The following is an 11482-nucleotide window of genomic DNA, read 5'->3' on the forward strand; positions in this document are numbered from 1 at the left end:
CCACTAGATAACACAACCACACAGTTAATGAAAAGCATGAGGTGAAGCTTGAGCTAGATATCAACCTATCGAGCTAGTGTGACCTTCCTGGTCTCTCAAGTCAGTGAGTCACACAGGAAGGAGCAATGGATGGATAGTTCATTTATTTCCAAAGCTGCAATGATGGGACACACACAGTACGGATGAATGATCAGTAGTGACGGGATATAAATAGCACTCCCACAGGAATTCTCCATTAATCTGCCCTATAATATACTAACAAAAAAACAATTGAAATGTCTATCAAAGTTATTGTGATCGTATAGTGGATTTAACAATTCCTAATAATTCCTAATTTACTAAAATAATATAAATACATTGTTTCCATGTGTCTCATATTCACTCCATCAGAATAAACTGTCATCCATTTTTGTATCAAAATATATCAAATTAACCTGAAGATTTACTCAATGTCCCCCTCTGGTGGCGAAGAAGTATAATACACCTAAACTAACAAAACCGTGCTGATAAACTGGCTGGTGTTCATGAGTTTATAAAACATATACTTTATACATTTGTCATAAATGACCTGCATTGATGAGACACACAGTGTGGATGAATGATCAGTAGTCGACAGGGTAAAAATAGCACTCCTAAAGAAGATGCATTTTCCAGTTAGATACCAACTTGAAAGAGGGAACTTTAGCATAAAACCCACATGGAAAACTGAGATTCAGCAAATAACATATAAAGAGAGGCTTATTTGACGCCAAACCAACAACAGTAGTTACTAAAACATAAATTGCTAATGTATGATTTAAAAGGTGGATTTTATGATGTAATGTCAACTTTATATATTTCTATCCCGGGACTATTCAATTTTGAACTCACCCACAGCAATTCTCCATAAATCTGCTGTGGATTACCCAGAATCCCGAAATAAATTAATACATATGTGATAATTCAAAAACATAACTGGTTGTGCTTATAGGGAACCAGATCGTGAACACAACTCAGTTACTAAGTCTTTAACCACACTGTATTGTTACACTGGTGAGTAAAAACTCATGCTTCCTACACTAACGTTTTGTCTGAACATTATAATATATATTTTACGTCACACTAGCGTCATTGTCTTAAAGTCGCACATCTCCATCGCAGCCAGAGGTTCAGACTGAGCGTTACCCACTCCAGTCAGCAGATGGCGGTGTGCGATTTTAAGGCAATGCTGTTAGTGTGACGTATAATCTAGTGGACGGAACGCAATGCTGTTAGTGTGACGTGTAATCTAGTGGACGGAACGCTTCTTTCAGCAGCAGCAACAGTTAGTCCGCCACCTCGGTAGCTTGCTAGCCAACATAGCCGAACCCATAAAGCTCTTTAGACGCTTTAGTGTATATTAGCCACTGTATTTTAAACCCTTGTCTGTCGTCTAGTTAGTTAGTTATCCTATTTAATTTCATATTTACGGTGTTGTTGTTATTATTCAGCTAGCGGGCTGGTTAAGTTAGCATTAGCCTAGCTAGCTAACATCTCCGACCATGAGTTCACTAAATTACTCTCTTCCTGCTGAAGAAGAGACGGTCTGCTGGACGGAGAAAGAAGCTCTCATCAAAGAGGAGGAGGAAGAGAAGGATGTTACAATACAAAAACAAGTAGAGGGTGAGGTTGTTACCCTGAAAGAAGAAGAGAAAGACGTTTCAGTGAAAGAAGAGGAAGACGTTACAGTGAAAGAAGAGGCGTTCAGAGTGAAAGAGGAGGAGGGTGTTACAGTAAAAGATGAGGAGGATTCAGTTTTTGAAGTGAAAGCGGAGGATGGGGAGTTTACGGTCTCATCGGAAGAAGAGGAGGAAACTGGATATCTGGGCCCGATTTCCCAAACGCAATTTAAGGCATCCAGTGGTTCTAAAGATGAACTTAGCCATAAGATGGTTTTGAGAAACCGGGCCGTGATTACCACTGGTAAGTACTGTCTTAAATACAGAGGTACAAACTCTGCAGTTTTTGAACTGATGTTTGGTGTTAAAAGGGAAATCTGCAATTGCTACATCCATATTTTGACTTTTAAATGATTTATTTATAGCCATTGATTCTTGGAGAATATAACACATGCCTCATGAGCTTAGTTCAACTGTTTACCCCATCAGAACCCCAAATAAGCTTTTTTTACTCCAATGTTTAGAAACAATGTATATCAACAGCCTCAACATGGTTAAAACTATAATGTTGATATCTTGGATGGTCAGTCCTTGCATCCATAGGTCTGTCTATGAATTTGAGAGTAGTTAAATGTCTCCAGGCCCATCATCATCTTATTACCAAAACAGTGGTGGAATGACTGCTTTGTTATTGTTTCAACTTCAGATTGGTTGATTGATGTGTGGCTTTTTTAAAGGGACAACCTAGTATTTAAACAGCAACAAAATGGCTGCCAAGAGACTTGGTTTGGTAAACAGCTGAGGGATGGGGCTGGAGAAATGTAACCACTCTCAAATTCATAGAGAAAGCTATTGTAGCAACCCTAACTCAACACCTAGCGAACTCGTCAAGAAGTTCAGACATCTTGGTGTAACAGTTATAAGGTGTTGGCTTGACAGTCGCTGGACCCAGGTTTGAGTCCAGCTCAGGGCTACCCCCTGAATTCACTACACTATGAATACAAGGACTGGCCATGCATGATGTCATAATGATAGTTTAACCAGATTTCTAGGCTATATATTATATTCTAGAATTCATCCATGATGTCATAGTGATAGTTTAACCAGGTGTCTAGGCTATATAGTATATTCTAGAATTGCCAGTGAAGATTTCCTGTGAAGGCAAATTATTAGAGCTGTTGATAAGTCATTGTATAATATTCAGCCAATTTTTTGTCATGCCTTTACATTAAAGGCAAGACATACCTAGAAGCAATTACATTCATGAATTGGTTTGAAACCTTTGTTTGAAACCCTTCTCAAAGTTGGTGCCTTGATGGATTTGTAAAAAATGGTTTATCATGAAACACTGTTTTTTAAATTTATTTAAATGTAACCCTTATTTCAGTTAAGTCAGTTAAGAACAAATTCTTATTTACAATGACTGCCTACACCGGACGATGCTGGGCCAATTGTGCGCCGCCCTATGGGACTCCCAATCACGGCCGGTTGTGATACAGTCTGGATTTGATCCAGGGTGTCTGTAGTGGCGCCTCAAGCACTGAGATGCAGTGTCCGCTGCGCCACTCGGGAGCCCCAAAATCATGTTCTAGTGCTGTCCCCAACTAAAATACATCTTGGTCAACCAAGAGTCATCTGTTCTTTCTACCAATCGCCCCATGTGTTTTTATAAAATCAAATATACGTACTGAACTTGTCTGATGCTTTAAGCATTCTGTTGGATCAAATAATTAAGACACACAAATGACTCGAAGTCATAACCGTCAACATAACCTGACCAGAGGGGGCCGGTCGTCAACATAACCCGACTAGAGGGAGCCGCTCGTCACTATAACCTGACCAGAGGGAGCCGCTCGTCACTATAACCTGACCAGAGGGAGCCGCTCGTCACTATAACCCGATCAGAGGGGGCCTCTCATCAACACAACCCGACCAGAGGGAGCCGGTCGTCAACATAACCCGACCAGAGGGAGCCGCTCGTCAACATAACCCGACCAGAGGGAGCCGGTCCTCAACATAACCTGACCAGAGGGAGCCGCTCGTCAACATAACCTGACCAGAGGGAGCCGGTCGTCAACATAACCGGACCAGAGGGAGCCGCTCGTCAACATAACCGGACCAGAGGGAGCCGCTCGTCAACATAACCCGACCAGAGGGAGCCGGTCCTCAACATAACCTGACCAGAGGGAGCCGCTCGTCAACATAACCTGACCAGAGGGAGCCGGTCGTCAACGTAACCTGACCAGAGGGAGCCGGTCGTCAACGTAACCTGACCAGAGGGAGCCGGTCGTCAACGTAACCTGACCAGAGGGAGCCGGTCGTCAACGTAACCTGACCAGAGGGAGCCGGTCGTCAACGTAACCTGACCAGAGGGAGCCGCTCGTCAACATAACCGGACCAGAGGGAGCCGGTCGTCAACATAACCTGACCAGAGGGAGCCGGTCGTCAACACAACCTGACCAGAGGGAGCCGCTCGTCAACATAACCCGACCAGAGGGAGCCGCTCGTCAACATAACCCGACCAGAGGGAGCCGGTCCTCAACATAACCCGACCAGAGGGAGCCGCTCGTCAACATAACCCGACCAGAGGGAGCCGCTCGTCAACATAACCCGACTTGAGGGAGCCGGTCGTCAACATAACCCGACCAGAGGGAGCCGCTCGTCAACATAACCCGACTTGAGGGAGCCGGTCGTCAACATAACCGGACCAGAGGGAGCCGCTCGTCAACATAACCCGACCAGAGGGAGCCGCTCGTCAACACAACCCGACCAGAGGGTGCCGCTCGTCAACATAACCTGACCAGAGGGAGCCGGTCGTCAGCATAACCCGACCAGAGGGAGCCGCTCGTCAACATAACCCGACCAGAGGGAGCCGCTCGTCAACATAACCGGACCAGAGGGAGCCGCTCGTCAACATAACCCGACCAGAGGGAGCCGCTCGTCAACATAACCCGACTTGAGGGAGCCGGTCGTCAACATAACCCGACCAGAGGGGGCCGGTCGTCAACACAACCCGACCAGAGGGAGCCGGTCGTCAACACAACCCGACCAGAGGGAGCCGGTCGTCAACATAACCCGACCAGAGGGGGCCGGTCGTCAACACAACCCGACCAGAGGGTGCCGGTCGTCAACATAACCTGACCAGAGGGAGCCGCTCGTCAACATAACCCGACCAGAGGGAGCCGCTCGTCAACATAACCCGACCAGAGGGAGCCGCTCGTCAACACAACCCGACCAGAGGGAGCCGCTCGTCAACACAACCCGACCAGAGGTAGCCGGTCGTCAACATAACCCGACCAGAGGGAGCCGCTCGTCAACATAACCCGACCAGAGGGAGCCGCTCGTCAACATAACCCGACCAGAGGGAGCCGCTCGTCAACATAACCCGACCAGAGGGAGCCGGTCGTCAACATAACCCGACCAGAGGGAGCCGGTCGTCAACATAACCCGACCAGAGGGAGCCGGTCGTCAACATAACCTGACCAGAGGGAGCCGGTCGTCAACATAACCTGACCAGAGGGAGCCGGTCCTCAACATAACCTGACCAGAGGGCGCCGGTCGTCAACATAACCTGACCAGAGGGATTCGCCCCTCCGCTGCTGGACTTCGTAAATTCTGCCGTTCTGCTACTTAAGTTTTCAGTAGTAGACTAATAGTCTACAGATAGATAGACTATTTCAAACAAAAGACAATGAATAAATTGACAACTGACGCATCTTGTAGGATCAGGTCTGGGTGGTCTGCAGGGGGCTGTTTCATTTAGTATCCGTTTGGTTCGGCATCGGGAATGATTGTATTTCCCCATAGTATGTTGTACCGAAGTTGAATGACTGAAAGGGAGTGTAACTTTGATTATAATTGCACTTCCCTGAAGGAGGGAAATGAGGTACAACACCTGTTTGTCCCCGCCCTTTCCTGTGTCGGTGAAGAGCGGTATTAAAGAGCAGAATAAATCCAAGCCTCTCATCACCTGTGGGTGGTGGGGCTTCCAGCAAGGCGTGGATTTGATCGTATGTTGTACCTAGTTTCCCTCCTTCAGGGAACAGTAGTTATAGTCATAACGTTACGCTTGTCATATGATGAACTTCAACTTAAATACGGGATATTGCTGTCGGACAATTTTTTTTGGTAATACCTGCCAGTCTGCACAGCGCGATATCAACCCTGAGCATATCGGACTGTTTTTCTCCACTACATCACCGTATTCCTGCCGTAAGCTCTGGACCATTACACCAGATAATCGCAGCTGGCTAGCTGCTACCGAGTGGCCCAGCCTCGACGCTAGCCTTGAGCCAGGCCCATCTCCCGGCCTGCTCAGTGGACCCTATGATCACTCGGCTACACAGCTGATGTCTCCCAGACTCTTCACTAAGACTGCAGAATGAGTTCTGTTTCACTCACAGATATAATTCAAACGGTTTAAGAAACTAGAGAGTGTTTTCTATCCAATAGTAATAATAATATGCATATTGTACGAGCAAGAATTGAGTACGAGGCCGTTTGAAATGGGCACCTTTTATCTGGCTACTCAATACTGCCCCTGCAGCCCAAACAGGTTAACAAACCTCCAAATGAGCTTCAATGTCATACAACTCTCCTTCCGTGGCCTCCATCTGCTCTTAAACGCTAGTAAAACTAAATGCATGCTCTTCAACCGATCGCTGCCCTCATCCGCCCGACTAGCATCACTACTCTGGACGGTTCTGACTTAGAATATGTGGACAACTACAAATACCTAGGTGTCTGGTTAGACTGTAAACTCTCCTTCCAGACTCACATTAAACATCTCCAATCCCAAATTAAATCTAGAACATGCTTCCTATTTCACAACAAAACCTCCTACACTCACGCTGCCAAACATACCCTCGTAAAACTGACTATCCTGCCGATCCTTGACTTTAGCGATGTCATTTACAAAATAGCCTCCAACACTCTACTCAGCGAACTGGATGCAGTCCATCACAGTGTCATCCGTTTTGTCACCAAAGCCCCATATACCACCCACCACTGCGACCTGTATGCTCTCGTTGGCTGGTCCTCGCTACATATTCATCGCTAAACCCACTGGCTCCAGGTCATCTATAAGTCTTTGCTAGGTAAAGCTCCGCCTTAACTCAGCTCACTGGTCACCATAGCAACACCCACCCATAGCATGGCCTGTTTATTGCCTTACCTCCTTACTCCATCACACTGTATATAGATTTTTCTATTGTGTTATTGACTGTACTTTTGTTTATCCCATGTGTAACTCTGTGTTGTTTTTTTGTCACACTGCTTTGATTTATCTTGGTCAGGTCGCAGTTGTGAATGAGAACTTGTTCTCAACTGGCCACCTGGTTAAATAAAGGTGGGGGAAAAATGTAATTAAAAATACATTTAAAAAAGCATAACTTTATTGACAACACCCAAATAGATACTGTCATTAACGCGATTCTTCAATAATTAAACATATTTCTTAATACTGTAGCAAACATTATATTACACAGGACATTCAAACGAGCCTTACAATTATAATCCAAAGTAGTGTGAAATGCACTCCCCTGAGTTTTCCCCCATTCACATTCAGAATACACTGTGAAAAACTGAAATCTTTGCTCACCATTTAAGATATACTACATCCATAACTGTCGGTTTCCTCATTAGCAGGGAGGAGTTTCTAGAACCAAATTGCATGTGCATCGCCCTCGTGCCGCAATTTTATTAAACACAGAAAGGGGCTTATATTGGAGACCAAAAGTCGTCTGGCACAGTGCTTAGTTTCAACAACATGAATAACTTATTTCTAGCCTACAATCATCGATGTTACTACTAAAATATGACTATTCTTGCTCATTTTAAGACAATTGTCAAATAATTTTAACATTCATTACGGACGTCAATTGTTGTACAACATCATGGCTACGCTGTTGGCATCACCTTTTACAGTGGATTTCCACTGTTGTGGGCCTTTAATCATCTGACTTTGTTGTTCGCACAGGAGAGATACGGGACTATCGTGGATCCTCTGGGGAGCCTCAACAACCTCATGATGCTGACGAGGCAGAGAAGAGTCTCTCCAGATCAGAACACCTCAATAAACACCTGCAGAGATCCACAGGGAAGAGAACTCACTGCTGCTCTGACTGTGGGAAGAGATTCACCTCCTCATCAGACATTAAAATTCATCAGAGAATCCACACAGGAGAGAAACCTTATAGCTGTGATCAATGTGGGAAGAGTTTTACTGCATCTGGCTCTCTGACTTTACACCAGAGAATACACACAGGAGAGAAATCTTATAGCTGTGATCAATGTGGGAAGAGTTTTAGTCAATCTAGCTCTCTGACAGTGCACCAGAGAACACACACAGGAGAGAAAGCGTATAGCTGTGATCAATGTGGGAAGAGTTTTACTAGAGCTGGCCATCTGACATTACACCAGAGAACACACACAGGAGAGAAACCTTATAGCTGTGGTCAATGTGGGAAGAGTTTTACTACATTCGGCTCTCTGACTTTACACCAGAGAACACACACAGGAGATAAACCTTATAGCTGTGATCAATGTGGTAAGAGTTTTCAAAAAGAAAGGAGGACCAAGGCACTCTTCATATAATTAATTAAAATGCCTTTATTAGTATTCAATAGAAACAAAGTTGTTTAAAAACCGACGCGTTTCGGCTGCATGGCCTTCGTCAGGGAGTACAGAAAAAAGAGAATACAATGTCCTCTTTTGAAAGGCTCTTCCAATTAGCCCTAATTAGAAGAGGGAGTGGTTACCAAATTGGACACACCTAGTAAGCAATAATATACACATGAAAAGGTGAAATACTGTAGCTATGTTATCATGAGCATACAACTCCAAGCTAGAAGCATCAGAACACCCAGAGAGGCAGTTCCAACCCTAACCATGACTGGGAGAAGTGTCCAGAACAAGAAAGCAATATATATGTAAGAGTTTTGTTCAATCTAGCCAGCTGACTGCACACCAGAGAACACACACAGGAGAGAAATCTTATAGCTGTGATCAATGTGGGAAGAGTTTTTGTCATCTAGTGATCTGACAGTACACCAGAGAACACACACAGGAGAGAAACCTTATAGCTGTGATCAATGTGGGAAGAGTTTTTGTCAATCTAGTGATCTGACAGTGCACCAGAGAACACACACAGGAGAGAAACCTTATAGCTGTGATCAATGTGGGAAGAGTTTTTGTCAATCTAGTGATCTGACAGTGCACCAGAGAACACACACAGGAGAGAAACCTTATAGCTGTGGTCAATGTGGGAAGAGTTTTACTGCATCTGGCTCTCTGACTTTACACCAGAGAACACACACAGGAGAGAAATCTTATAGCTGTGGTCAATGTGGGAAGAGATACTCTGGTAAAAGATCTCTGATCAAACATCAGAAAATACATGAAGGAGTTTTTTCATGATATCAATTAAATAATTAAATAATGTCACAATGTAGAAGTCTAAAGGTTTGTCCCCTGTTCTATTGATTTCAACATGATATGGATATTAGCCTCAGGGGAAAATCCAGGCTCTGAATTGAAAGAGTACTATTTATGAGATTTAGTAAGTACACATTATTCCTTTACTCTTTACATTACTCTTCCCACATTGATCACAGCTATAAGGTCTGGACAGATTCTGTGTGGTTTTTGAGCTGTTAGTTTTAACAGGACGTGCAACCTCATCTCCCTCCTGTCGCACAAATGATTTTAGCATGATATCGATTAGTTATGACAAATTAGTGTTGCGTTCCTTTGTTTAGCGACCCCTACATTTAAATGCATTCCAACATCACGTACAACCTGATTTCCCCTCTAATCGATATCAGTGATTTATTGCTACTTGTCAAAACAGCGTTTTTGGTGCTTGTGCAGTTTATAAGGAGCTTGTTTAAAAAAAATACAAGAAATATGATTATTGTGGCAGATGTTTGTGTAAATAGCACATGTTATGTTTAGGTTTTCAATTCATCCCAAACTGTTTCTGCATATTGGTTATTGATTTGGACATGATAAAACTGTGTTTTGACATTGAGGCTATCCCACCTAGCAAAATGTAATTGAAAAGACGTTGAAAATAAGACTATGCAATCAAATATTTTTTTAAACATTTTTTATTATACCATGCCTTACCATTAAGTGAATTATTGACAATACATATTAACAAAGGGGTGTACATTTGGTTTTGGTAATTCATGTTTACAATTCATGTAACTTTTAGTAATCATAATTATTTATGCAATCAACTGACAATTTTTGGGTATAAATATATTGACATTGTTGCCCTTCTTTTAGAATAGCAGGGTTCATTCTCAGATGTGCTAACCCAAATGTACTAGAGCATGACATTGGGGACTGGGCCCCGATCCAACAACATGCCTATCGAGTGATCCCTGAAAAGAGAGAGAAGCTTCGCAGTGAGGTGGAAAGTTACTACGGATATTGCAGGAGTTTCCTCTTGAAATCAGACACGTCCGTGGTAAGGACAACTTGGTTGCTGATTGTCTCAAGAATGGGCAGTCAAAAAGATTTGCGTTTAGCCACTGCATGTTTTTCCGTATTGGAGATGAGTTTTGTTTGGGCTCGTTCCAAGGGGACGAGAGTTCTAGAAGCTGGTGAGTTTTAGGAAGACGAGAGTTCTAGAAGCTGGTGAGTTTTAGGAAGACGAGAGTTCTAGAAGCTGGTGAGTTTTAGGAAGACGAGAGTTCTAGAAGCTGGTGAGTTTTAGAAGCTATTGAGTTCTAGGATTCTATAGAATGAAAAAGGAGAAAAAATTATACGATTGTATATTATTATTTAGAAATACGTGTTTTTTCTTGTTTTTAATTGTTGACAGCCAGTAGACACAATGTTTATATTGTAGAAGGTGAAGCATTGTAGTTGATGATGTGAAATGGAAGTTGTTTTCTGTTGGTGGTGGGCAAACTTTTCCAACAAAAACATAGGATATATTTGTTGTCTTAAGGGGAAAGGTGTTCCAGGCTTTGGTTTTTCCATTTATGTTTTGAGGTTGGACTTTATTTAGCATGTATAGCTCGTTAGCACGTAGGGCGCACTGATTGGTGTCACCTCGTTAGTCAGTATGTGTAACACCAGTTCTTTAGTTTTCCTCTTCTTGGGCAGATTTAGTGGGTCTCATGGTGGGTGACTTTTATGTCCCAGTTGTTGATACTAGTCAACTTTCAGTGGACACTGAGAGCAAAACTGCAACATTATGTTATAATGCTTTTATTGGATCAAATGGTTGTTTTATGCAACAGAATAGAGGGTTCTTAGAACTATTGTGTCTGTGTGTTCTACTGAGGACGGGCCCCTGGGAGATAACACTGACTGGAGATTTACAATGTCTTTTGGGTGATAAAACCTAAAGAGACCGCATTCCAGAGCATGGGTTAATGTTTCTGTTCTATAATGTACCAGGGAGAGATGACCCCAGGGCCAGACCCTGGTCTCTACACAAAGAGTACTGTTTTTACAGCAGATACTGTCTGCTGAGAATTATAACTATCTCTCATACAAATCTTAACCTTGTGACCCGTTCTATACATCTATTGTTCGTCATGTAGGTTGAAAGGGGTGTATCTTGGCTATAAAAGACCTTTGTACTTTTATCTCGTGGCTCTCAATGAATCATCTGGGGGTGATTCGTCAACCAGCCATCATTATCGTAGAGCACTCAATTGATTCACTTTATATGTGTACATTGTATTGATCTGCTCCCTTATTATAAAGTGAATAAAGGTTTAGTTTAAGAATAATTCTGACTTGTGTGATTTTCTCTCCTCATTTGATATTAAAGAAATTAACAACCACATTTGGTGAGGAACCAAGGTGGCTGACTACCTGTTGAT

At 43.2% G+C, this 11482-nt stretch overlaps 1 long non-coding RNA gene across 1 annotated transcript in view; it reads left to right on the forward strand.

Annotated features, from left to right (window-relative positions):
* Positions 1-11386, forward strand: part of LOC139550495 (uncharacterized) — an 88916-nt gene extending 77530 nt beyond the window's left edge. Inside the window, exon 2 of the long non-coding RNA XR_011670055.1 lies at positions 11198-11386. This is a non-coding gene — a long non-coding RNA (uncharacterized lncRNA). The remainder of the gene's footprint in view (positions 1-11197) is intronic.
* Positions 11387-11482: the final 96 nt, after the last annotated feature.

The sequence above is a fragment of the Salvelinus alpinus genome, chromosome 2 (genome assembly GCF_045679555.1).
Source record: "Salvelinus alpinus chromosome 2, SLU_Salpinus.1, whole genome shotgun sequence".
NCBI classification, from domain to species: domain Eukaryota; kingdom Metazoa; phylum Chordata; class Actinopteri; order Salmoniformes; family Salmonidae; genus Salvelinus; species Salvelinus alpinus.